Raw genomic sequence first — 25,531 nt, forward strand, 5'->3', positions numbered from 1 at the left:
GGGACAGATGTTTGGAAATCGCAAGCCCATGAGCCCACAGATGGTAACAGTGGAACTGAGATCCCCACCCATGGGCAGTCACTACTGCACCTTCACATCCTGAAGGGTGGCTGTGCTGGGGGCTGCATAGGATGGGCAGGCTCACCCATGAGACATGCCACACTCGCCTCAAGCTGGCGTAGGGGATCAGCGACTGAACACTGGATCTCACTACATACCACAACCCAGACCCTTCGAAGGGTGACAGGTGGCCCTTCTCCACCCACGCTTGCACGGGGGGATGAGCCCCATCCCCTGCAGTGCTTCCACCCAAAGGTGGCACAGGACCAACGGAGGAGGGGAGCCCGGGCTGGGCACCAGACCTGCTGGTGCCAGGTGCACTTGCCAGCTGAGGAAGGACAGGTGGGTCCGCCGGGACCGACCTTCCCATACGTTCTGTGATTAGGTGTGTTTAATTACAATATAAACAACAGCATTCCAAATTAGTTGTAACAGCATGCAGTAATATTCCCATTAACCCAACACACCAAGGTTCCAACAGTTGAACAGCAAGCATAACACATGCATATATTGAACAACAGTGGACATTCCAACAGCATGCAGGGATGATTGGTAGCAACAGGCCACCATGATTGTGATGTTTGAACAGGGCACATGCATCAAAGTGAATGTAGATATTTATAGAACAATAGGACATATGTCCCAACAAATGTTTTGAGATTGCACATACCCATTGAGGTGTGGGATTGCATGGTTTATGCACATACAGTAGGGTGTAGAAAGAAACCTCAATTAACATCTTATAAGTACTATTAGTCTACACTACATTCTTAGTGACTGCAGGTGTATATCCCCTACATGTATTATTACACTTGCCAACATGCATCAGGTTGTGTAATGGGTTTGGCTAGTTCATTATATACCTAACCTATATCTGACATACTAACTGTCCAAGATGCAGATGTTACTGCTACATATTTATTGATTTTATTTATATTTCTTTATCTACATATCTGGATGTGTTCACATGACATTTTCAGTTCAATTTGTACAGAACCCTGCATTTCGTGTAGCACACTCACATTTCTGGGGAACAAATTAACGAGCTACTCGTGTGCCAGATTTACTTATGCATGCCAGCCAGTAACTGACTGTTGAGGACTGTATATATGTTTCACAGCTACTAGCACTTCCATCAACCACTTTAGATGGGACTGCCCAACTGTGGGTTGCCAGCACTTATTAAAACAGTACTATTTGTATAATGCAAGGGTACAACAACATTTCAATGTAAGTGACACAGACACACTCCAGGTTTTATACCTTTATTAATTACATTACACACTTTTCCACAGGATCTCTCCTTTATTTGATATTACAGTGCATATGGAAGACATATTCAAGACATATTATACCTTTATTAATAGGGTAGAACACTCTTTTTCAGGCTCACTCGCCTATTTTACATAACAATACATGCAGAATAATCACTAACCTGCCTGGTGGCGCAGCCTTAGCAGCCTATCTGCATAGGCCTGCTGATTCGCAGCACGGACACCTGCAGCTGTAAAGTAAATGAAGGGATATTGAGACATACCTATCCATTGTACAGAATCATTTATCATTTCTTACATACTGCATTCCATGACTACCTACTCAGTTATGGGGCATCTTGCATCCCATGGGCCTCCTGTATCCATTGGTTCAGTAGGTCCTCCTTCTGTCTCTTCAGGTCTGCATGGTGGTGACGAACCTGCTCACCAGTCCAAGGAACGCCTGTGACACTGGTGAGGTCATGAGCTAACCGGTTCCAAGCCTCTGCCTTGTACTCCGTCCCTTGGAACTGGCCCTGCAGGAGTTTTGACTCATGACAGTGGACAAGGAGCCAAACCATGCATTTTGACTCCTCGATGCCCCAAAGTTGCACTCGGAAGCATGTACCCTCTCCAGCACCAGCCATTCTAACTGCAGATGGGAGCTACAATCAGTTATGGTGAGTATTCCCGCCTATGGGGCTTAAATATGCAGCATTTCCCACACTTTTTTGTGATTGGCCATTTTTGAAAATTCTCGGCTGACTGCAGACCTGCTTAGTAATGGTTAATCTACCATTTATAAGTATATGTATGTTAACAGTGGCTGTTTATCCTAAGCTGTCATGGCTTAGTGGTTCAGTACTTTGATTATGGTGCACAGAGTCCTGGGTTCGAATCTTGTTATTACATTTTATTTTACTACTGTCCAGACAGGCTAGGGGGTGTGGCTGTGTTTAAGCAACTTTGCTCTACGTTGCTCCACGTTGCCCTATGGTGCGCTGGTTGGTGTGGCGCGCACCTCCATGCAAACCGATTGTGCTGGGTAAAGCACTACTTAGCTATGGGCAACTATATTGCACTGGGTAAAGTGCTACTTAACTATGGGCAACTATATTGCGCTGGGTACAGTGCTGCTTAACTGTGGGCAACTTTATTGCGCTGTGTAAAGCGCTGCTTACCTGCAGGCAATTATATGTCAGGATCCTTTATAAATATATATTTTGTTCACTGATACATAGGCCATTTCAATGCTTTTTAGTAAAATTTTAAACATATATGTCAGGAATTATTTCATATACTAATTTAGAACCTAAATAGAAAGGGGAGTGGTGGGACTCAAACCGTGAATGCCTCTTCTTTGTGCGGACGCTCTACCATTACACTATTGCTGCTTGGTGTAATTTGTATAAACATTCCTTCTTATGCCCTTCCATGTTGGGATTGCTAACTGCAGCTAAGCAATGGGAACACCCATGCACACCCACGCAAATACGGGCAGCTATATTGGGAATTAGAAAAAAAAATTAAATGTTTTACTTTTTATAACTGTGCTGGGGGTTTACAATGTCAGGGAGTGTGGTGTTGGGTACATGGACATTTGAGCAGACTCGCTCTTGTGTGTTGACATTGGGCATTTCGGACACTTGCAGGGGCGTGGACCTTTAGACTGCTTTCCTGTACGGTCCATGTTAGACTTGCAGTTGAGTCAGCATGCCCTCATGAATATTCATGGCACGCTGACATCATACCGTTCAACTGCAGCCTCCAAGTAAGACTTATTTAGTCTTTCACGGAGGATTCGTGAATCCGGGTGGTTGTTTTTTAAATAGTAAATAAATAGATGAAATAATTTATGATGGATGAAGATGTGGTGAAGTGATAAACTTTACATGGAAAAAGGATGAAAGAAAAGCTATACAAAAGTGAGTCTTATAACCCTTGGGAATACTGATTATAACCTTTTTATGAAAGTACTACAAAAAAGAATAGAGAAAGTATTGAATGAGGTAGTAGAAGGTGTGCTCTATGGTATAAAAAAAAAGATGTGAGAGAAATGTTAATTATAGTGAGAGTATTAGTAATGATGATGCTGAAAGAAAATAAAGAAGTAAGACTAAGTAGCATGTGACATAATGAAAGCCAATAAAGTGATACATGAAACAATGTGGCAGATTTTAAATGCATAAGGCACAGGAGAAAAATATTAATGTAATAAAGAAATATGAATGAAATTCATGCGTACAAGTTATGATAAAATAAAGAAATGTTGTGAATGAAATTCATGGGTACAAGTTATGATAAATGGATACATGGAAAAAATAAGCATTAAGACAGAATAAAACAGGGATACTCAATGAGCATGTGCTTATTTGTATTAGTAATGAATGCAGCAGTACAGACATGTATGCACGAAATGAGGGAGGCAAGATGTGAGATAGAAGGGTATGCTGTATTACCAATATGTATGATACATGCAGATGATTTAGTACTAATAACAAAAAACAAGGGGTGAATAAGTTAGATTATAATAAGGGTCAAAAAGCTGTTAAAACTGGTCTGTAGTTAAAGATAATAAATTATAAGGGATTTGGTGAGATAAAATAAATGGAATATAGTTTACAAGAAAGGAAATTAAGATTTTGGGAATTAAATTTGAGGAGTAGGAACATGTAATGAGTCAATGGAGAAGGATGCTGTAACAAATAAAAAAATGTTAGCTTGGTGGAAATTTTTTTACTTACCATTTCAAAAACGACATATATGTTGATACTTATATATTAGGAAGAATAGCATATTTAGGGGAATATATATTTTACTTCTCAAATGAAAAAATAGTTATTACAGATGTTTTTTGCTTAATTTGGGGCTCAGTGTTGAACCCAGTGAGAAGATGGATAATTTATAATAAAATGAAGATGGCAGAGTGAATTAAAAAAAAATTCCGGTGGTGCATTTAGCACCTATGCGTTTATTTTGGGTAATGAGAAAGGTAAAAGAAAGACACAAATCAGTACAAATGATATGTAAAATGCTATATGCAAAATATAAAAATGTACAGGAAGAAAAAACAGAAAAGGACTGGATAGAAGAAAACGAATATGACAATAAAATGAACTCATGGAAATTAGAAGTAAGTGAGGTTCATAGGGAAAGAAAATAATGGTATAATATGATTTGAGGACAAAAACGTGGTACGCCCATGAAAGGAATTTAAAAAAGATGAATAAAAGGCAATAAAAGACAGAAGAAAAAACTGAACATTTTTATGAAGCAGATGCCTTTTTAATGGAGAATTGTATTAGACAAATTATCTGTGAAAGAGAATATGAAATATTAGGTGATGGAGGAAAGAAAATGTGTTGACTATAGTAAAGGAGAAACAAAAAAATTTTGATTGCAAAAAGAATAAAGAAATTTGAAAAATTAAATATAGATGGGATGGATTTAAATGTGTAAATACAAATATGATAATACATGGGAAGTATTGGGATAAAGTACTGGATGCTGTGAAAAAAAGTAAGAATTTGTCATATAACAAGAATGTATTAGCTGAAATAAGATGGTTGTGGAAGAAAGAATGAGGATTAGAGGGTAAATATAATTGAAAAAAGAATGAAAGAAATAGAAGTGTTTAGTTAAGTTCTTTAATATTGATGACTTGTAAATAATTGCTAGTATGAATGTAAAAGATGAGTATGTACATAATTGATTTAAAGTTTTGGTACTTGCGTATTATTGCAACCACATTTTCACAGCAATACTGGTTGCTTACTGATCGTGAAATATGTTCAGTAATGTTTTCTAAATGTTATATACTGTGTTTTCTTTAAAAGCCTAGGTTGTTTTCTGGTGTGTTATCAACAAAATCTAAGAAACACACTGTTGTTGTTTCTTTATACACTTTACTGACAGCACGTCGCTTATGGCAAGTGCACTGAATGTTCATTTTTTCTGTCAAATAACAGTTGTGATTTTGTCTTTACTACAACCACCAGCATTTTGTCTTCAGTGTTCGTTAACAACTGTAGTCAGATTAAAGACAGAAGAGCTGAGTCAGTGGACTGATTTCCATTTCTGTAAGGTTCATTGCATTGTTTTAATTTAACTCACATCTGTTTTACTTATATACTTCTTCTCAAAACCTTTAAGACTCGTAGTTGTGCAGAAATAATAGTAAATGCATACTGTCTGTGTTGATGTCATTGTTTTGCACAAACACAGCTCACTGTACTGATGGTAACTTATTCAGAAGGCCTACTTCTTTTTGTAGATGATAGTGTCATGGTTACGGTCATGGAGTTGATAGGGAAGAAAGAAGCCTTTCTGAAGTTATTTCTGCAATGATGTTGTCAGTTAGTTCCTAGTTACGATGACTGTTTATGTTAAGTAATAGGCTCAGGGTTGTATTTCTGTGCTGGTTGCTTATATGTTTGGGCATTTTTTCTGCCTGAAATTTGGAAATTATATTTTTACAGTAATTCTTGTGCTGGCCGAGTGTTTTACAAGGGCTCTTTAACGAACGTATGTCATTGTCATCATTGGGAACCAACCGGCATTGCCCTGAAAAATGTGGTTGCGATAATACGCAAGTACCAACGTTTTTATATGGTATACAATGAATATAAATGTTAATAAAGCACTCCAGAGCTACCACCAACTCAAGCAAATGGGGTTTCAGTTTAAAATTTCATCTGCAAAATGGCACACTCAGGAGTGCATCCCCCTTATGCCGTACTGTAATGTCAGCACAGGGAAAATTAATCCAGCTATATGATGTGGAAACAGAATCCATAACCCTCTGCACCAAAGGTGAGTATGTTTCTTGTTGAAGCGTTCCTTAGCTGACCAACTGAGTCTTTCTGTAGTTTCATTCCACTTCCTGTTTTCAGACCACCAGCTGAAGATTTATTAATAAAAAGGTCACCTTCTTGGAAGTTTGGGGAGTTCTGTATGCTTTACATTAGACTTGCATTAGGTAATAGGTGCTGAATCTCTTTTTAAATATATGAGCAGGAAAATTCTTGTTGCAGATAAGTAAAAACTAGAATTCAATGCAGTAACAATTTCAGACATGCAGCCCATCTATGGAATGGAGAGTTTTAATAAGAATGTATCAGGAGAACAATGAATGACCAAATAACTTTAGAAGACTACAGATCAGACTTTGGCTTTTGTTAGGGGCATTGGTTCCTATAATAGGATTCAAGCCTATAGTGTAAAATGGCCTGCATCTTTCCAGAACAGTAACTAGACTCCTGGATAATAATTGTATATGTAGCTTTATTGTGTTATAATAGAAAGCCAGGTCAGAGAGGTGGCAGAGCAAAGAGGTTTTGAGCAGCATTGTTGGAAGTGCTACATGTGCCACCTGTGAGCACACTAAGAAAAAAGAGCATTTGAGTATATAATAATCATCTGTGGCAGCAGACAAGGGAAAATTGCTTAAAACAGATAGGAAAAAGAAATGAGATCTGACAGAAACACCAGCTTCATTTTACAGACAGTTTATATCTTACACCGGAAGAGACAGTGGTATCTCATTCTGAGATAGAAAGTTACAACTGATTCAATTTACTTTTAGACTAACATGGAAAGGGGGTGGAGTCTCACAGAACCAGAATATTAGGTTTACATTTATTCAGTGGAAAGAAGGGGAAAATGTGGATGATCAACATAAAAAAGGGGGACTTGGACATGACTTGCTAGTATTATTTTCCAATGCAAGCACTATGGGTAGGAAAATGGGGAACATCAAGCAGTGATACATGAGGGGAGGGGGAACATTGCTGGCATCACAGAAACATTGACCAGTAATAAGAGTGGAAGAGATATGAATGTGCCTGAGTTACAGAGAAAGGAGAGGTGGAGCTACAGTAGCAATTTATGTACAGAAGAGCATCAGACTGAGGCTAGACAGGAAGAAGAACATGAAATCAAGATTGGGCAAAGAAGTGAGCACAGACATTACCTAGGGTAAGTTCTCATGGCAGATAAGGTAGAGAAATGAGAACTGGTAGACTGACACAGTGTATCATCCTCCAGAGACATCATGGGAGAATGATAGGAAATTGGCAGAGAGGATAAAGTAGTAAATAAACATGGACCATATATCTTTAAATGTTGATAAGTGCAGAGATTAACATATCATACATATGCACACATTCCAGAGAAATTAGTTTGCAGCGTAAGACCTTGTGGAGTTTAGACCACATGTTGACTGAAGAAATATCTCTTCAGAACTGAGACGTACAGTTGCTTTCATGACTCTGTTCTTGAAACTACAGAAGTATAGTTTACAGAGGGCATATGGCTCAACTACAGCCATCTGGAGTTCATCTGCATCAAGGAAACCTGTCTGAAAAATGGAAGCATTGGATCAAGGCATTTGATTTCTTCCTCACTGAAAGTTTATTAGTTGGAAAAAAAATCTTTTCTTGATGAGGAGAAAGGCAAAGTAAAAAAAAGATAAATTTTCAATAATTACTGCCAGTCCAGAATAATCTGCCATTCATTAAGCATTTATTTTTCACATGATCACATGGCCATGCTCAGAATATAAGAACTTATGTTACTGAAATGAAAATTAAGCCAATGACTGCAAAATTGTTTAGCTGTATGATTCTCAAATAATAGAATAGTATGTGGTAATAGGGATGACAAAACAAGAGACAGGCTATTAAAAGTAACAGACTGGATCTTCTCAAAAGCTGTGGATGTGTGCAGGGCAAGAGAGTTTATTAGTACTAATGAGCAGTTAAAATAATTAAATAAGAAAAAAATGTGTGTAAGATAAAGTATGAGTGAAATAAGACAAAATAGAAAAAGGAAAAAGGAGTGGTGGTGGATTTACCTCACAGACAAAAGGCATAAACTTTGATCACCACCTAAGATGCATGGCTTGGCTCAAAAAGACCACTATGGTCATTTGCTTAATATACAGCTATGAACCTATAAACCCAATGGATATGAAACAGAGCATCACAAGATGATATACTGTAACAATAAAAAATCCATTAAATAAAAGCTTCCATGATGAAGACATGCACATTTCTAACACATGCTCATCGTAGCTGTAGTTATACATGCCAGGAAGTGGCACTGTACAACTTAAGAATCTGTGCTACTAAAAGGTATTTTTCTAAAATGTGTGAAAACAAAATAGGTATGTACAAAAGAATGTGATTTCTGTTGAACAGAAGTATTAAACATTGTCTGTGGGTACTGTGAAAGTAAAAATATGATACTGCAAAATGTGAAAATGCATCTGAAGTAATTGCAAGAAAGATTGTTATTAAGAAATACTTGTGATTAGTAGACAGAAAGTGGCATTTAAATTATTTACTGGTTCATAGAGTAATATTGTTCAGTCAATATTTTTGAACTTTTGCATCTTTTTGGCACTCAAGAGAAAGCCATCTGTACATTGTTTATATATTCTGGCCACAAACTATGATAATGAATTCAGGGATACAGATAATGGCTGAAGAAAGAGACAAAAAGGCTAAAAACATAAATGCTGTTATGCCTATAGAGGGATGTAAGACTAGCAATGATGGTAAAGGTAAGACATGCAAGAGGTGTAAAGGGGATTGAACAAGGCACAGAACAAGGAGGCTACCAGCGATATGACAAAAGTTGTGAGGGGTGCAAACGCATAAGTTAAAAGAGTTAGAAGAAAGTGTCTGGAAATAGAACAGCTTTTTGACTAGGCATATACAAATAAGAGGAAGGGAGTAACAATCTTGGTCAGGCTGAGCAAAGGAGGGAAGGAGATAATGAAAGATAGGGAAAGAACAGGAGAGGTAATGAATACATTTTTTGTTTCATTCTTCAAAAAGGAAAGCAAGTGAAAAGTGGCATGCTGATAGAGAGGTATGGCATAACGCAGAGAGCAGTGAGAGATATCAAAATATGTATGGGGGACTACTGTATGTTCTTATTATGAGTCAATGAAGCACAAAGACTAGATTTCCTACCTTCCTAGTTTTTTTGTTTTTTTAATCTAAGCAATGTGCTGGCACTGCAGTTCTCCGAATGGAGATTTTCAACATAGTATTGGCCAGAGCAGATTGCAGTAGTGCATGATGATGGGGGAAGTAGTAAGTGTGGTAGACTTGTACAAAGAAGTGGCCAGGAAAAATCCGGGGATCTACAGGCCTAATACTCTTAGAGCAATGGCAGAGGAAATCATGGAGAGAATCCAAAAGGAAAAGATGGTTGTTTCCAGAGGACAGCATTTTCCAGGGCATCAAACACCATGGAGTTCATAGGATTATAGGATCATAGAAAATATAAGGAAGTTGATTCACAAGACAAATTATGCCTTGCCAGTACCTACCCTCATGCTGTATCCCCCTTCTCAGGAAGGTCAAAGCAGGTCTGTCCTAGAGTAAATTTATTGGTACCCATCCAATCATGCTTTATGAGCCTGTCTTTTAAACCTTGTCTAGTTTCGACTGGTCAAGACTTGATTAAATGACTAAATAACAGCAAAAGAAATGAGAGCTTACAGAGTCCAGATACAGAAACTTGGCTTTCACCTGATTACTACAGCTTAACAAAGTTGACTAGTCTTTTGGTTTTTGCATCCAATACCTGTGTGTCTAATTATCTTGCTTTGTCTTTCACTAGTCTTGTAAGCTATAGCACTTTCATACTAAACAGATAAAACCCCAAAATAATAGGATACATTGTTGTTTAAAGTGATTATTCATGTTTCTGCATTATTTGCAGCTGACAAACTCCTTAGCCTTAGCTTCAGTTTATACTTTCTAGGGTGGTTTGTTTGTGTTATTTTCAGACTTTACATCCCTACCTGGGCTTAGGATGAAGTTAAAATAACAAAACACACAGAAACTCAACTCTGTATATGCTTCCTGCAAAGTTGGCATCCCACAATCAACAGTCAGCATATTTCTCTCTTTTGTGTTGGAGTATAAATTAAAATAATCAAGATTTGGCAATTCACTTTTCATTCATTGTGCAACAAAGAAAGATGATTTACCAGGGCTTACAATCCCTTTAGCAGATTTGGATGATTTAGACTTAGTAGCAGGTAGTACCACCCCACCCCCACCATTTCAATGAACCATATTTTAGTGTTTTCCATCACCCATTTCAATCGTGTAAACCCCTAAAACTTGTAAGTCTCTTGTATCAGGGTATTAGACAGTTAAGAAGAAAATATCTTTTGATGTCCTTCTATATCACTGTATTAGTATTCTTCATAGAAGAGATGTCCTGTCCATGGCAGCCTGACACTCAGACAGTATGAAAACCACTAAAAAAAGATCTTGTACGCGACATACATCACATTCATGTCTACATTTATGTCATACATATACATTTTATTATATTTATGTCATACAGAGCACAGGGCATAAATGGGATGTATGGACGCAACTACCTAGAACTTCTTTGGCCACCAGTTCGAACACTGTTTTTGCTATCTGGTTTGAATGCCTTGTAGCTGTACTGCATATTTAGCAACACCTGATAAATGCCCCATTTTTTGTTTTTGTTTTTTTTGTTTTTTTTTTTTTACTATTCCTGTATTTTATTTTACTGCCTAAAGTTCATGTCATCCAAGAGGGGAAAATGTCAGTGTGGGAGGCAAATTCCCCATAAGGATCATCACGAAGAGTGTCTTTTTTGTTTGGGTGCTTCCCATGACCATACCTTTTGTAGTATCTGTAAGGCATTTGTGCATAAGACACTCAAAAGCTGTTTGTCTTCATTGGCCATTTATCTTGAAAACCAATGGCTTAAACAGTCAAGGGTACCATGGCAGGATCCTGTAACCCCAAGATACCCTCACTAGGTAAAAAAAAGACCAAGAAGTCTTGGCTGGATTCTTTAGCTGTCCAGGCTCCACTTGGCATCCCTCTAGAAGCGCATAATAGCTCTGTAGGTCATTCAGTGTTTATGTCTGATTCCTACCGCTGGAGGCTGGCATTGATCTCTCTTTTTGCATGTCCTCTGAGGATTTTCAGGCATCTGCTACAGATGTCAAGGGGGGATTATGGTTGATTATCTCAGAGGGTTCAGGGAGGATGTTCCAGGCTCTATTCTCAAATCTTGTCAAAGGCTGGAACCTCCAGTATTTGTTAGGGCTGATGTCCCTTGTAAGAAAAGGCAAAAACTGAAGCATGTTTCAGTCTGTCCTATGGATCCTCAAAGGGAATGGCAAGAGTTGCTCAGGGCTTGTTTTCTCCCATAATGGCCCTAAAGCCTCATCAATGGGTTTCGGTACCTGTTCCTCCTTGGACCTTTACCCCTTCTAAATGGCTTAGGGAACCAGATTCCTCAGATGAGGATTCATTGTCTGGTGAGGGCTCTTTGTCCTATTCTTCACATATGCCTTCACCTTTGGCTTATGGTTCTCATGATGAGGAATCTGTTAACCCTGAGTCTCCTTTTGAGAATTGTCCTTTGGGGGCACAGTTGCTAGGATGATGGAATGCTTTAAGTGGGATTCTTTTCAAGTGTCAGATATTCAGAGAAGATATTATGAGTTGCTTCAGGTGGATTCTCCTCAACCATCTGCAGTTCCACCTGTGTTGGCAACCTAGTCAGATACTTTAATTTCTGCATCCAAGTATCCTGATTCTCAGCTTCCTGCTCCTAAAAAACTTGATAGGTTCTATAAGGTTCCTGATGTTGCCTATTTTTATTCAAATGTCCTTCTGCTGATCCTGCTATGGTGTCAGTCTCTTCTGACAAACCTTCTAAATCTTTGCCTTCTTCCAAATTTTTGCTTTCAGATAAGGATAGTAGGGCAATGAAGAGGATTGGGAAGAAAGTTTACACTACTTTCACTTTGGCCTTTAGGGCAATTAATAACCAGATCCACATGACCAGGTATGCTCTAGCCTTGACTGCTCAGGCTTGTCATGTTATTTCTGCCCTCCCTGAGTCTGATAACAAATCCTCTGCCTTTTCTGTTTTAGGTTCTGCTTCGCAAGTGTCTCACCACTCTATTAAGTGTAGCCATGATGCTGCTGATGCCACTTCTAGGGCTGCGGCTTTTGGATCCATCATGAGGCATTATTCTTGGCTTTGTTTCCAGTCTGTACCTGAGGATATTAAGGCCAAGTTGTTGGATACTCCTTTGGATAACACACATCTTTTTGAGACTACAACTGCTAACATGTTTAAGTCTCCTCAAGAGAAAGGCAAAGCCTTGTAAGAAGTTAAACATTTTTATCACTATTATCCCTAAGTTCCAGGGGAATTATCCTTCTAGATCTATTTTTGTTTGCAGGTAACCCCACCAGGCCTCTAAGGGCAGGAAATGTGGGAGGCAGGCCCCATCTACTAAGGCTTCTCAGATTTCTGTGGCTCAGAAGCCTCCTTTATCTGTCTGCTTCTCTTTGACAATTCACCCCCTCCTTCTTTTAGACCAGGTTTCTTTGTCCCTTCAGCTATCCCTTTGTCTTCCAAATTGGCATCTCATCACTTCAAACTCTTGGGTTCTTTCTATCATCCATCAGGGTTACTTCATGGTATGAAAATCTCTCCCTCCTTTTTCAGGGATTCCTCAACCTTCTCTAGAGCATATTCCTCATTTCCTGGAGGTTCTAGCGTCCCTGTTAAACCAAGGTACCATTCAACCTGTCCCCCCTTTCCATGTGGGAAGGGGATTTTATTCCATGATGTTCCTTGTTCCTCGAAAGGATGGCACTTGGAGGCCTATTTTGGATGTCTCCAGGCTCAACACCTTTCTCAAGATCCCTTCTTTTTGGATGTTTACTCTTTAAACTCTGTTTCCTCTTTTATTACCCCAGGCTTTTCTGGTGTCCATGGAGCCCAAAGATACTTACCTTCATATCCATATTCACCCTCTCTTCAGAAGTTTTTACATTTCTCTGTGTCTTCTTCTCATTTTCAGTTCTCTGTTTTGCCTTTTGGCCTCTCCAGTTCCCTAAGGGTATTTACAAAATGCTTAGTTCCTGTGATTGCCTTCTGCAGCCTCCAAGGTATTCAGATTTTTCCTTATCTAGACAACCTTTTGCTTCAAGTGCCTTCTCCCAGTCAATTGCTAAAGGATCTGCAGTTCACCATTTCTCATCTTCAAAGTCTGGGATTTACTATCAACTTCCAAAAATCTGTCCTGACTCCCTCCCAGGATCATTTGTATCTGGGATACAGGATTCAGACGGTGCCAATGTTGGCTTCTCTTTCACCTCTAAAGGTATTGTGGTTGACAGCCTTCTTTCAGTCTCTTCTTCCTCTGACTGCCCTGGGATTCATGACCTCTTCCATTCCATTGCTTCCTCTTGCCAGATTGCATATGCAGACGCTTCAGTGGGACCTCAAGTCAGTTTGGCTGCAGCATCATCACCCTCTGAATTTCATTGTACTTCTCCTTCTTTGTCTCAGGAAGGAATATGAGTCATGGTTTCAACAGTTCACTCTCAATCCAGGCCAGTCCTTTCAGCATCCAGTCCCTTGTCAAGAGCTGTTCGCTGATGCCTGAAGCATGGGGTGGGAGGGCTTCTCTTGGTGAAGGTTCAGAGTCTTTGGCCTCCCCATCAGAAGTCAGACCATATCAGCATCAAAGAAAGGAGAGCTCTGATTCTGGCCCTCCAGGATTTTCACCCCATGTTGTCTCCATGTCCCTTGAAGGTGTACACAAACAACACTACATTGATGTGGTATGTCAACAAGCGAGGGGGGGGTGGCACAAAATCTTACCTCCCCTGCAGGACACAGCTTCAGGCTTGGGATGTGTCTCTCAGTTATCAGTTAACTCTTCAGGCAGTATACATACCTTCACAGCACAATCTACTGTCAATCTCTCTGAGCAGGTCCAAAACACAGGCTCATAAATAGATGCTTCAGAGATGTATTTCTGGATGTTGTCCATCAATGGGGTATTCATCCGGTAGATCTTTTTGCCTCCCCTCTGAACAGGTAGCTTCATCTCTTCTGTTCCAGAGTGCCATGCTATCTGGCATGAAAGATGGACACTGTTTCATAGGTTCATAGGTTTATAGGTGTTTACTAGGCTAATGACCACAAGGGCCTTTTTAAGTCTAGCCATGCATCCCAAATCTCTGACTAGTTCTGATACCCTTGATAAGTGTAAGCAGGGGCCTGAGAGATAAACCATTTACAGGTTGCCTGTGTCCATTAGAGACATAGATGCCAAACCAGGGATGGATTTCCAGTTCCCCATCCAATTGTCCAAGTTGCACTTGAATTGAGTTAGGGATGAACTCTGCTTGAAATGGATGGGGAAGAAAAGTTTATTTTCCTTGGAAGGGGACATTTCTTTATGCTCTCCCTCCTGTCCCTCTACTTCCAGAGAAGATTCAGCTGGACTCCATAAAAATCTTGCTAGTGACTCCCTTTTAGCCAAGAAAGCACTGGTTCCCCATCTTAATGTATCTGGCAAGGGGCAGTCATCGCAAGTTACCTCACAGGTTGGATCCCCTCACACAGGACAAGGGTCTGTCATCCATATCCAATTGTCTACTCTGCAACTCCCATTGTGGGTGATAGGAATTTGATTCCTTTTAGGCACCTGTTTTCTGAGGAATCCTTCTCTTGACTGTTGCAGTAATTCCCTCCCTTCCTCCAACCCCCTCTTATTTGTTTTTCCTTCTGGATGTGCATGGACTCCTTTGTCCTGTGGTGACTGTTCTCTTCTAGGGTAATACTATTTTAGAAAGTTGCATCCATATGTCCCTTTTATGCCCTATGCTCTGCATGGGGAGCATAAATCTAATGTATGGCGCATACAAGAAATATTTCAGGCTGCAGTGGGTGGGACATCCCTTCTACGAAGAATATTGCAACAGTGAAGAGAAGGACATCTACTGTTATGGTAAAGTTTTACACAACTGTACTACTTCCTGCTGACTTCTTCTTCAAACTCAGAGAAAAAGACCATTCTGAGGATTCATTAACGTCATGTACACATTGCACAGAAGTTAACACGATCAATCATGTTAGTGTGATGAGCAGATTGCTTATCAAATATGCAAGAAGCTAAGGCATACTGCATGATGAGGAGCTTCATCTTGAGCCCACATCCCAGATACTTGACCATGTCATGGTAAGCAAGTGCATGACCATCTGTGTGTACAGTGTAAGCAAAAGAATGTGCCCGACAAGCCAGAGAGTCAGAATCGAGTTGCATGCACAGTCAACAACATCAGATAAGAAAATGAGGAAAGATGAAAATACATAAAGAAAGTAAAGTCTAGCAACAGACAGGCAGTGAAGGATGATATTGATGTACAGTTCAGTAAATTAAACCATCAACATGTGCAAGATTATTGGCAATGTGATTCGCATTAACAAACATTCATTAAATGCTCATCATGAAAAACACTTGTAGGATAACATGGGCATTTAAGAGTTTATGAATTATACAGGGGCACATCTCTCAAACTTCTAATGCAGGAATATTGAATAAACATGTGCATAATTGTGTGGGAAAATGCACAAACTTACAGAAAACTTATACATTATGCTCCTATACATTGTGAAAGTGGATACAATAACATGCATGTTGCAAAGGGTGTGAGGTGAGACAGAGAAAAGATCACTCATTAATGACTGCAATCCTCAAGGATATGTCAGATGACCACAAATGTCAGGTGCAGTATCTTATAGCTTATTACCATACGTAAATTGGGCAAGCTGTGAAAATCACAATAAATTAGATATATGTACATGGGAGATGTCAGAAATCCCTCACATGGAGGAAACTCATCATCACCATCTTATGTGTGTAATTGTATATGGCCATGTTTAAAACTGAGTGCAAAAACCACTATAAAAGGATCACATACAAGGAAAATTTATCAGAACTCATCTGTGCCGCAAGTCGATACTGTATACTGGTTAAATACACATCAGACTGGAAAGCCTGTCTACTTAAGTCACAAGCATATAACATGTACTAGCCAGTGCTACAACAGTTGAGAAAAAACACACATTCGAAGAGTGTGTAACAACATTATTGAAACCTGACAAGGAAAGTGAGCATTGTGCAACAGACAACAGTAATTGTTGGATCACAACACTCAACATACCTCACAGACAGTTGGAACATCCCATTGGGATTACTGTGGAATGTGGAAGCTGTGAGAGTTGACATAAATTTCTACACAAGCCTATATCACTCTTTGAGTCCTCCATGCATTAACTGTAACTTCCATAATGTAATAGTCAACCAAATCATTGGGTCAAAGGCAAAAAATCAGGAGTTTTTGCTGGAGCACGAGAAATGAGAAGTAATATTTTCCATCGCTGAATACTGATACTGATACTGCCTTGTGACAACTGTCATGCAACAGAAGAGACAAAACATATATTGTTAAACTGGGCATGACTGAAATCAAACAAACATAAAAAAAAACAATAAAATATCACACATCACATCGGTTGAGTAAGGAATTCCTGCATGTCATGAATGTCTGTCTTTTTTGTTTTACACACTCATACAAAGTAGGCATTGCTGGCTGCAAGCACCCGCCTTTGTAACTAGTACATTATCTGCTGACATCACAGAAGAGATCATAATACAGTTATCAGAAGGCACACAATTAAAATGATAACATGTGCAAGGTTTTGTAATGCATAGGCCCTCCTTTAAATGGGTGTCTATCACCTGGAGGATTAAAACCCTCCACCTGTGAAAGCTTTAACACTAATTTGAATTGTTCACATCATATATGTTGACTAAGACATTCTTGCCTGTTACCTGTACACACTCATACAAGGTACACACTGCTGGATTCAAACTGCATATATCATATTTGTTGAGTAAGTCAGCCTCGCCTGTTGCTATTTTCTTATACACTCAAACTAGGTACATACTCCTGGATTCAAACATCTTCCTACCTCACTCTACATTATTTAGACATGTGCACTAATTGCTGACACTACCGAAGTCATATCACAATTGTCAGACAGCACACAGTTATTAAAGGCATAACTTGAGAATGGCATTTGAATGCATGTGACACCACTCAAAAGGGAGTAAAACTCTTTATGGATATTGAGCCAATACAGCATGAACAGCTAACAGAGGCCACTGACATTACTTTTAGTCTGTCAGAATCACTTACTGAAGGGCATTGCTGCCAAGTTCTAATGTATGACTGATGGCAGTGTTAGAGCATGTGGAATTATTTTGCAGTTTTTGCCATAGAACAAAAATTAGTGGTAGCTGCTGCTACTCAGTGTCAATCTTCATGGAAATGCTGATGACAAAAATAAAGCTTTCTGTTTATCAGCCATTTCAGGCCTTTATATGGTGTGCAAATCTATTTTTGACCAGATTAAAGGTGTGATATGAGGTTGACAGGACAGAGATAAAATGATAAGTAAGCAAAGAGTATGACACCAGGGGAATAATTAAGGTATAAGTTTGATTGTGGTGGGAGATGGCCATATCTATCTATTTCTTCACAAGCTAAGACTGTATATGTACAAGCTTAGACTATATATGTACGAAGAATTTTCTAAATTTGGATAATTGCATCATAAAATATGTGTGACAAACTTAATAATGTTGTGTGACTAATTGGAAACACACACACACACACACACACACACACACACACACACACACACACACACATACACAGGGGAAGTGGAGAGTTATGTATAGGGTGCACTTTTTATGGGACAGCTACCCTTTTTATTTATTTATTTTTAATGACAGAGAGGAACATCGGGGAAGGTATTTAGGAATAACAGGGGTATGTATTTAGGGCAGGATAGGTAGCTGGTGCAGACATAGATAGGGATGGTGAAGAACATAAGTTTATGGGATTTTGGAGATGCATCCCTGTTCACTGTAAACACAGTGGAAATCTAGTACTCACCCTCAGAACTATCCCAGCTATCTTCTACTGCAGACACCTGAGGCAGAGGAGGATGGGTCAGTGATTTGGCAATCCACTGCAGGATTTTTTTCATATATACACTGTGGGCATCAAGGCCCCTCACCATAATTTCCTCTATCAGCCCACTGAGCTCTTGTCAGATGACATAATCACCACATTCACTGCCACTACTGTCTGTGGGTACCACCACAGTAACCCACAGAGCAGATCTACATGATGCAGGTGGCGAAGGTAGTACAGGTGTTGTGGGGCCAACGCTGCCAGGTTGTGTCTCAGAAGTGCTGGTTGCCTCTGCTGCCAGTCATGGTGCTGCAGCTTCCACCTATGCAGTAATGGTGATCCAAGCCACTGTGGCCAGTCCAGCTTCCTTTACTGATGGTGGTGATAAGGCAGGAATAAAGATGGAAGTGCAATGAAAGTGAAACATTTTAAAAAATATATTAGAAATGACAGCAAGAAAGAGGCAGAGGGAGGGACACAAATAAATCATGAATACTCTTATGTTACTCTCACAATTGTTACATATTGCACATACATTTGTAAGATTATTTACATTCTGATATGAACATGTGAGGCCATAAATTTCTGGTATGGTAATGCTATCACATTCTTAGCTCTTATGATTATAAACATTCTACAACAAAGTATATTTATTTAACAATTGTTTTATGAAGAACAGTTAATTAAATGTATATTTAGCCTGACTACTGTTATTCTAAGCTATGATTACAGCTAGTAAGTAGTGACTTGTAAAGTGCATAAAAGATGAACAATTTCTGTTCTCTAGAACTGAACCCATGTCTGCCTGAGTTTAACAATTGTCTAGTTCAAAGCTACATGGACTAATTATACAGATCTGTAGGATTTGCAAATGTAGACTATGCATACTCATCTAGTTGTCTGACAACCACTTGTAGCCTAATGTCCAGATAACTGATACGCTATTATTACTTTCATTGTCATTATGAAATGGCAATCAATCATACCTGAACCCAGAATTATCTCGTGCCTTTCTGAGGTGTTGCAGTCTCCCCTGATGCACATGCTGCTTTCTTTCGATCTCTGCAGGGGATACACATAAAAATAAATAATGAAGACTTGTGTGTGTGTTGCTATCATACTGTATTGCATGGTTATAGTGATATACTTACAGTGTGAAGGTGGTGAGTTGGACCTATAATGATCTATAATGGACCTATAATGACCTATAATGATCCTTCCATTGCCTGAGAAGGTTCTTTTTTCATCTTTTCAGGTCACTGTAATGGTGATAGTACTGTTCTGCTATTTCTGGGATGCCAATAGCATGGGTAACATCCTTGGCTAAACTATTCAAAACCTCAGTCTTGTACTGCAACCAGGTATATCCATCATACCAAAGCCTCCGGCTGTAATTTTTAATGAGGAAAGTTACAAAAATGTGAGGAATTCTCCTCACACCATCTCTGTGCTCTAAATGTAGCAGCACCCTCATCATCACCTGTCATTTCTTCCCTTCAAAGATCTTAGGGAAAAATGAATGGAATTGGAGCTCAAATCACATACTGTGGGCATCAGTCTGTGCACAATGACAAACACTGTGCAGAAACACATTTATGTAAAATATGGCACAGAAATGGCCTAGAACTAATTGTACTGATTATTTCTGCACTGTTCTTTGTAGAAGAGAAACAAGACAGTAACATTTGTCTGTGTGTGCGTGCTGATCAATATATACACATGCTCAGTAAACAGAATGTCACTGAAACAGTCGATCAAGGAAATTCTAATAGTTTTATCATGGGCCAGGCAATTCAGTAAGCTGCTTCATTTCATGGCTAGATTATGAAAAGACCCAAACGTACTGCCTTTCAGCAAATTACATAAATCTAAAACACATTTTTTTTAAAAAACAGCCAAAGTTTGGTCTAATAGAAGATTAAAAGTACTTGACCTTGTAAAGTAAATATCTCCCTTCAGATCATTAGACTTAAACAATAGCCCCAGATACAGTTTTTCACAAACAATTTAATTCAGGTAACAAATCTACTATATTTAAAGGAAAACTCCACCTGAGAACTAAAAAAAATCTATTTTTACTCTATGTTTTGTGAGATATTTTAATACCTCAAAATCACTCTTACTGCGTCTTATAGAATTTTAATATGTTTTCTGCAAAATGGCCGCCAATGGGGCTTGACATATCAACATGGTCTTGTTTTTCTTCGAGCCTTTCTTTTTCTCATAATCCATTTCAAGTCTGTTTTATATAAATCATACAAGATATAAGGAAGTAGTAATGTATTCTCATCCCATTGACATATAATATAACAAGATTAGTGTTGGTCATCATCATCTTACATACCTTCTATAACAAGACTACTTATTTTATTTCTTGAATGGCCCTCAATCATGTGTGTCTCATAGCTTGTTTTACAGTATACTAAGGAGTTATACAGCTGCAACCAAAAAGTAGCTAATTTTCAGGACTTTGTTCAAAGTATCTTTTTGTAGTCCAAGATGAATTCACTGCCCCCTCACCCACACTTTTCCCTCAAGAGTCAATACTGTCACTGCTCCTAGGAATCCTTGCAGTTTCATGTATAAGTGACAGCATCTAAAGATAAGGATTTGAAAGTAAGGACTTGAAAGTAATTCTAGATAGATAGATAGATAGATAGATAGATAGATAGATAGATAGATAGATAGATAGATAGTTAAAGAGGTAACCATTTGAAATGTTAGAACCTGCTACAGTGAGTCCTGAAATACAGAGACTGAATGGTCAATCCAGTTTCTGTCAGCCTGGCTTGACATGGTCAACAAACTTCACTGATTTGCCAGAGATGGCTTGCACCTGGCACCACTAGGCTTTTAGCTGCTGGCAAAGGCTCTTGCCTTCTCCATACTGCCTTTTTAGGCAAGGTCTCAAAAACAAAATTGCCAACATGAAAATTGCCAACCATAACAAAATAAGGGTTATGTTGCTAAATGCTAGGAGTTTAAACCAAAAACTGCACACCCTGGAATTGCTTCTATCACTGGAGGATGTAGAGTTTTGTGCAGTTACAGAAACCTGGTTCAAAGCCTCAGAGAGTACCCCGGCCTTGCAAAGCTACAATGCCTTCCACACCTTCAGACCATAAAATGAACATGTGAGAACCAAAGGAGGTGGTGTTTCTATCTATATTAGAGGTAAATTCACCTCCTGACTCATTAGACTGGACAACTACTCCATTAGAGACTCCCATTCAAGTCATAGTTAGTTATAGATCCCCCTCCATGGATCATGATGCGCATGAAGCCTAATTGACCAAACTGGAGTCAATCCAAATATTGCCAAACACTCTGGTCAGGGTGGATTTCAATTATCCCACCATCAACTGGGCAACCTACTCTAGCCCTAGCTCACTAGTGCAAACATTCCTCAATGTTGTTAACTCAAATGCTCTGGAACAAATTGTTCAAACCCCAACAAATGGAACAAACAGACTAGATCTGGTCCTCACTAACATGACAAACAGATGCTCCACCACAACTGTCAGACTCTCATTAGTTAAATCTGACCACAAATCAGTCACCATCAAACTGGCACTAACACCAGAGCTCACAGAGGGTGAAGTCAGACTAAAAAACTTCACCAAAGCAAACTATACCCTCGTAGGGGAAGGTATAAATGCATTCCAAGCCCCATCCCCCCAGCTGGAAGTCGTAACTACACAAAAGCTTACACTAAAGCCCTGTACAATCACTTGTATAAGTTTATAGACTCAGCTGTTCTAAATAGAATCAAAGCCAGAGCCCCAAATAAAAAAAAGCCCCCCCCCCCCCCCCCGTGGACATCCAGCATCAACAAATTTTACAACAAATGCAAAAAAATTGCTGTCTAAGAAAACTAAGGCGAGGCCCCAACAATGGAAAAGCACTCTCCTCAGCCTCAACAGGCAAATAAGACAACATGTCAAATCTTCTAAGGGTAACTTTAAGACAGACTTAGTAATCACAGCCAAAGATAATCATAAAGCCTTTTACAGCTACATACATAGCCTAAAAGGTAGGAACCAAGTATGTGCCAAACTAGTGACTAAGGGTATCACATACACTGTTCCCGCAGAGATAGTAAACCTGCTAGCGGACAGATTTGGCAAAAATTTCACTCCCTTATCCCCTCCAGACTTATCACAAACCTTGCCCCCAACTCCCCCCTCCCTAAATATCTGAAGAGCAGGTCATTAAAGTCTTGTTTAAGACAAAAACACACAGTCCCTGTGGGACCAGACTGCATCTAAAGCTGTCTTCCAAACAAACTAAAACATGAACTAGCATCACCATTAAGTACCCTATTCAATCACAGCCTAACCACTAGCTTTGTTCCTGCAGAATGGATAAAAACAACAGTTATTCCCTTCCATAAAGGAGGCTTAGCGACAGATCCAGGGAATTATAAACCCATAATTCTAACCAGCCTCATCTGTAAAACCATGGAACTTATCATAAAGCCATGGAACGTATATCATAGACCTCATAAATAAAGACATAGGTGACCTCCAAACCCTGGATCCAACCCAATTCAGCTTCATCAAGGGCACGTCCTGTCTGTTAAACCTGGTGGATTCCCTTGAAAATGTGGCCATGGCCATTGACGAGGTTAAATCTTCTGACACAGCATACCTTGACTTGGCAAAGGCCTTTGACACAATCCCACACTCAGGCATTACCGATAAACTTAGCAAACTAAGTGCAGACCCCTTTGTTGTAAGATGGGTTGCAAACTGGCTTACAAATCAGTCACACACTATCAACGTGGGTGACTCCACATCAACCAGCAGACCTATCATCATCAATGTGCCACAAGGGTCAGTGCTGGCCCCCTACTGTTTGATATATACCTCTCAGAAGCTCAGGCCAAAACTAAGGGTTGTGGCTGACAAAATTTGCAGACAGCTGTAAATTGGGTGCAATTATTGAATCCCCAGATGATGTCAGTATACTTCAGGAGGGATTTACGCAGACCAATGACTGATGTCTTAGTCACGGTCTCAAACTGAATACAAAGGAATGCATCAACATTCCCTTCTGTAAAAACAATGTCCCTTTACACTACCAAATTAACATCAATACCTTATGTACCTAAAAAGTGGTAAGAGATCTGGGATCACAAGTAGACTGCAACCTTAACTTTGACCACCATGCAGTGGCGGCTCATGCGATTGGACTGCAGGACTGCAGTCCCCCCAGCTGAAAACTAAAACAGAAAAAATCCCAGAACTCAGGCATGTGTGGAAACTCAAATTCAGACTGCTGGTTAACCAGTCTAGATTCAGAATATGGCACCAGTCTTACAAATGCCCCAGAAGTCTCTGCATAGACTGGAAGGGGATTGGACTACAAGGTCTGCAGTCTATGCATGCTCTCAGAGGAGCAGAGCAATTTTCAGGTACTTGCTTTAGTGGTGTGTGCATGAAATGCACCAGTTAATTATAACTGGTAGCTAGAGGGAGTAACTCAGGTTCAAACCCTCAACTTTGGGTACAGGTAGCAAGAACCTGAATTTCCTACCCACCACCACTTGTGAACAGCATTCAGATGTTTGCCTCATATTTTTGTTTTGTTCTGTTCCATATAAAATCTGTGGTTTTCTAAATTTTCAGACATTTGAATTTCAGACTTCATATTCTTCATAAAGTACATGGTAATACAAAACATTTTATTCTAGCAATTTTCTAAGATTATCAGATCAATATTTGAAATTTGTCCCCATTTTGGGGGCTGTATTCACCCATTATTGGCTTTGTGCAGGTTATTTTGTGCTAAGAGGTTGTTAGCAATGGTGAGAACTGAATTCACTGAATACGTTTGGGAGCTGTATTCCCCCATTATTGGCTTTGTCCAGGTGTTTTGTGCTAAGAGGTTGAGAGCTATAGTGAGGACTGAATTCACTAAATTATAGCCATTTAAGTGTCAGTCTTCCTGTCTTTCAAGAAATAGCTGATTTGGCATAATGGTATGTTGTTCTGACTATAGTGCAAAGAGTCCTGAGTTCAAGACTTGGCAGTAAAATGCACGGTGGTAGCACAACATTTTATTCTACCAACTTTCCAAGGTTATACAAGCAATGTTTAAAATGTGTCCCTGTTTTTTGGGCTTTTGTCCTCATCCAATAAATTTTGGCTTTTTCCAAATTTTTTGTGCTCATGTGCTGCACAATTGAGAGATATAGTTGAGTGTTGAGTGGATTTTTACAAGGATCTAAGAGTTTCAGAGGAAGAGAAGTTTAGTGTTGCTTATGCTGAGCCTGCTTGTATTGTTAATAGCACAACAGGTAGCGTACTTGCTTTTGATGCAGAAGGCTGTGGGTTCTACTCCCACAGTATGTTGATGCATTGCTGATACTGTACTGTGTTGTACTTTTAAAGGGGGGTGGATGCTGCAGTCTTGAGAATGTCCTCTTTGGCAGAGATACCTAGTAACTATGAACCTGTTATCAGTTTACCATCCATTCTCTATTTCAATATTACTAGCTTATCATTTTTTTATGTAACATGGGCAATTTATTCCTCAAGGGCAACAGGCACATTATTTGTAGACGAAACAATGAAATATAAAGTTGTTTGCTAGCAGCAACCTCTTCATTAGTTACAGATTTCTTTAATGTGGAATTATTTAGATGACTTTTACTTCTGCAGAGATTGTGCATACTTACAGATACTGGTGGACTGTAGAAGTTTGAGTAGACTTTTATGATGGAAATGTTTTGAAGTAGGCAGTTTTGTCATTATTGATGCATGCATTTTGTTTCATTGTTTACTGGAAAAATGTTCAAAACAATAAATTTAAAATGCCCTCCAACAACTGTACTATATTATACAAGGAATATAATTTAATACAATCAGGAAGGTGTATCAAAGAACACATGTATGTTTCATGTGCAAAGGGCCTATGATTTGAAAACAGCCCAGAGTTAATCTTTATCTGCCATTGGCCAGATGTATTTTCTTTGACTATGGGTTTCAATGCTGTTTCAATGAATGTGAGTTTCAAGGGCAGAAATGTTTTAATGTTAAGTAGTCTATTTTCATTGTGAGACTGCATTGCTTTATTTAGCAGATGTCTATTAGTGTTTGTGCTGTAAAATGTGAAATAAAACTTTTAAATGAAATCCAAATCATCGTAGAAGTAAAGCAGTATGCACATTACAGTGTTTATGGTAAATGGGGTGAAATAGCCAAGTGAAGGGACATTGAAATGGCTGCAGGGGGAAGGCCACAATTGACCATGATTTTGTCAGGGGGGAAGGGTGGCAAACTCAAAGACAGCCCCAGCTGAACTATACCTCACAACTGTCCAGATTTTTACAGAATGAATAGA

The sequence above is a fragment of the Protopterus annectens genome, chromosome 2.part0 (genome assembly GCF_019279795.1).
Source record: "Protopterus annectens isolate FY-2018-M chromosome 2.part0, PAN1.0, whole genome shotgun sequence".
In the NCBI taxonomy this organism is placed as follows: Eukaryota; Metazoa; Chordata; order Ceratodontiformes; family Protopteridae; genus Protopterus; species Protopterus annectens.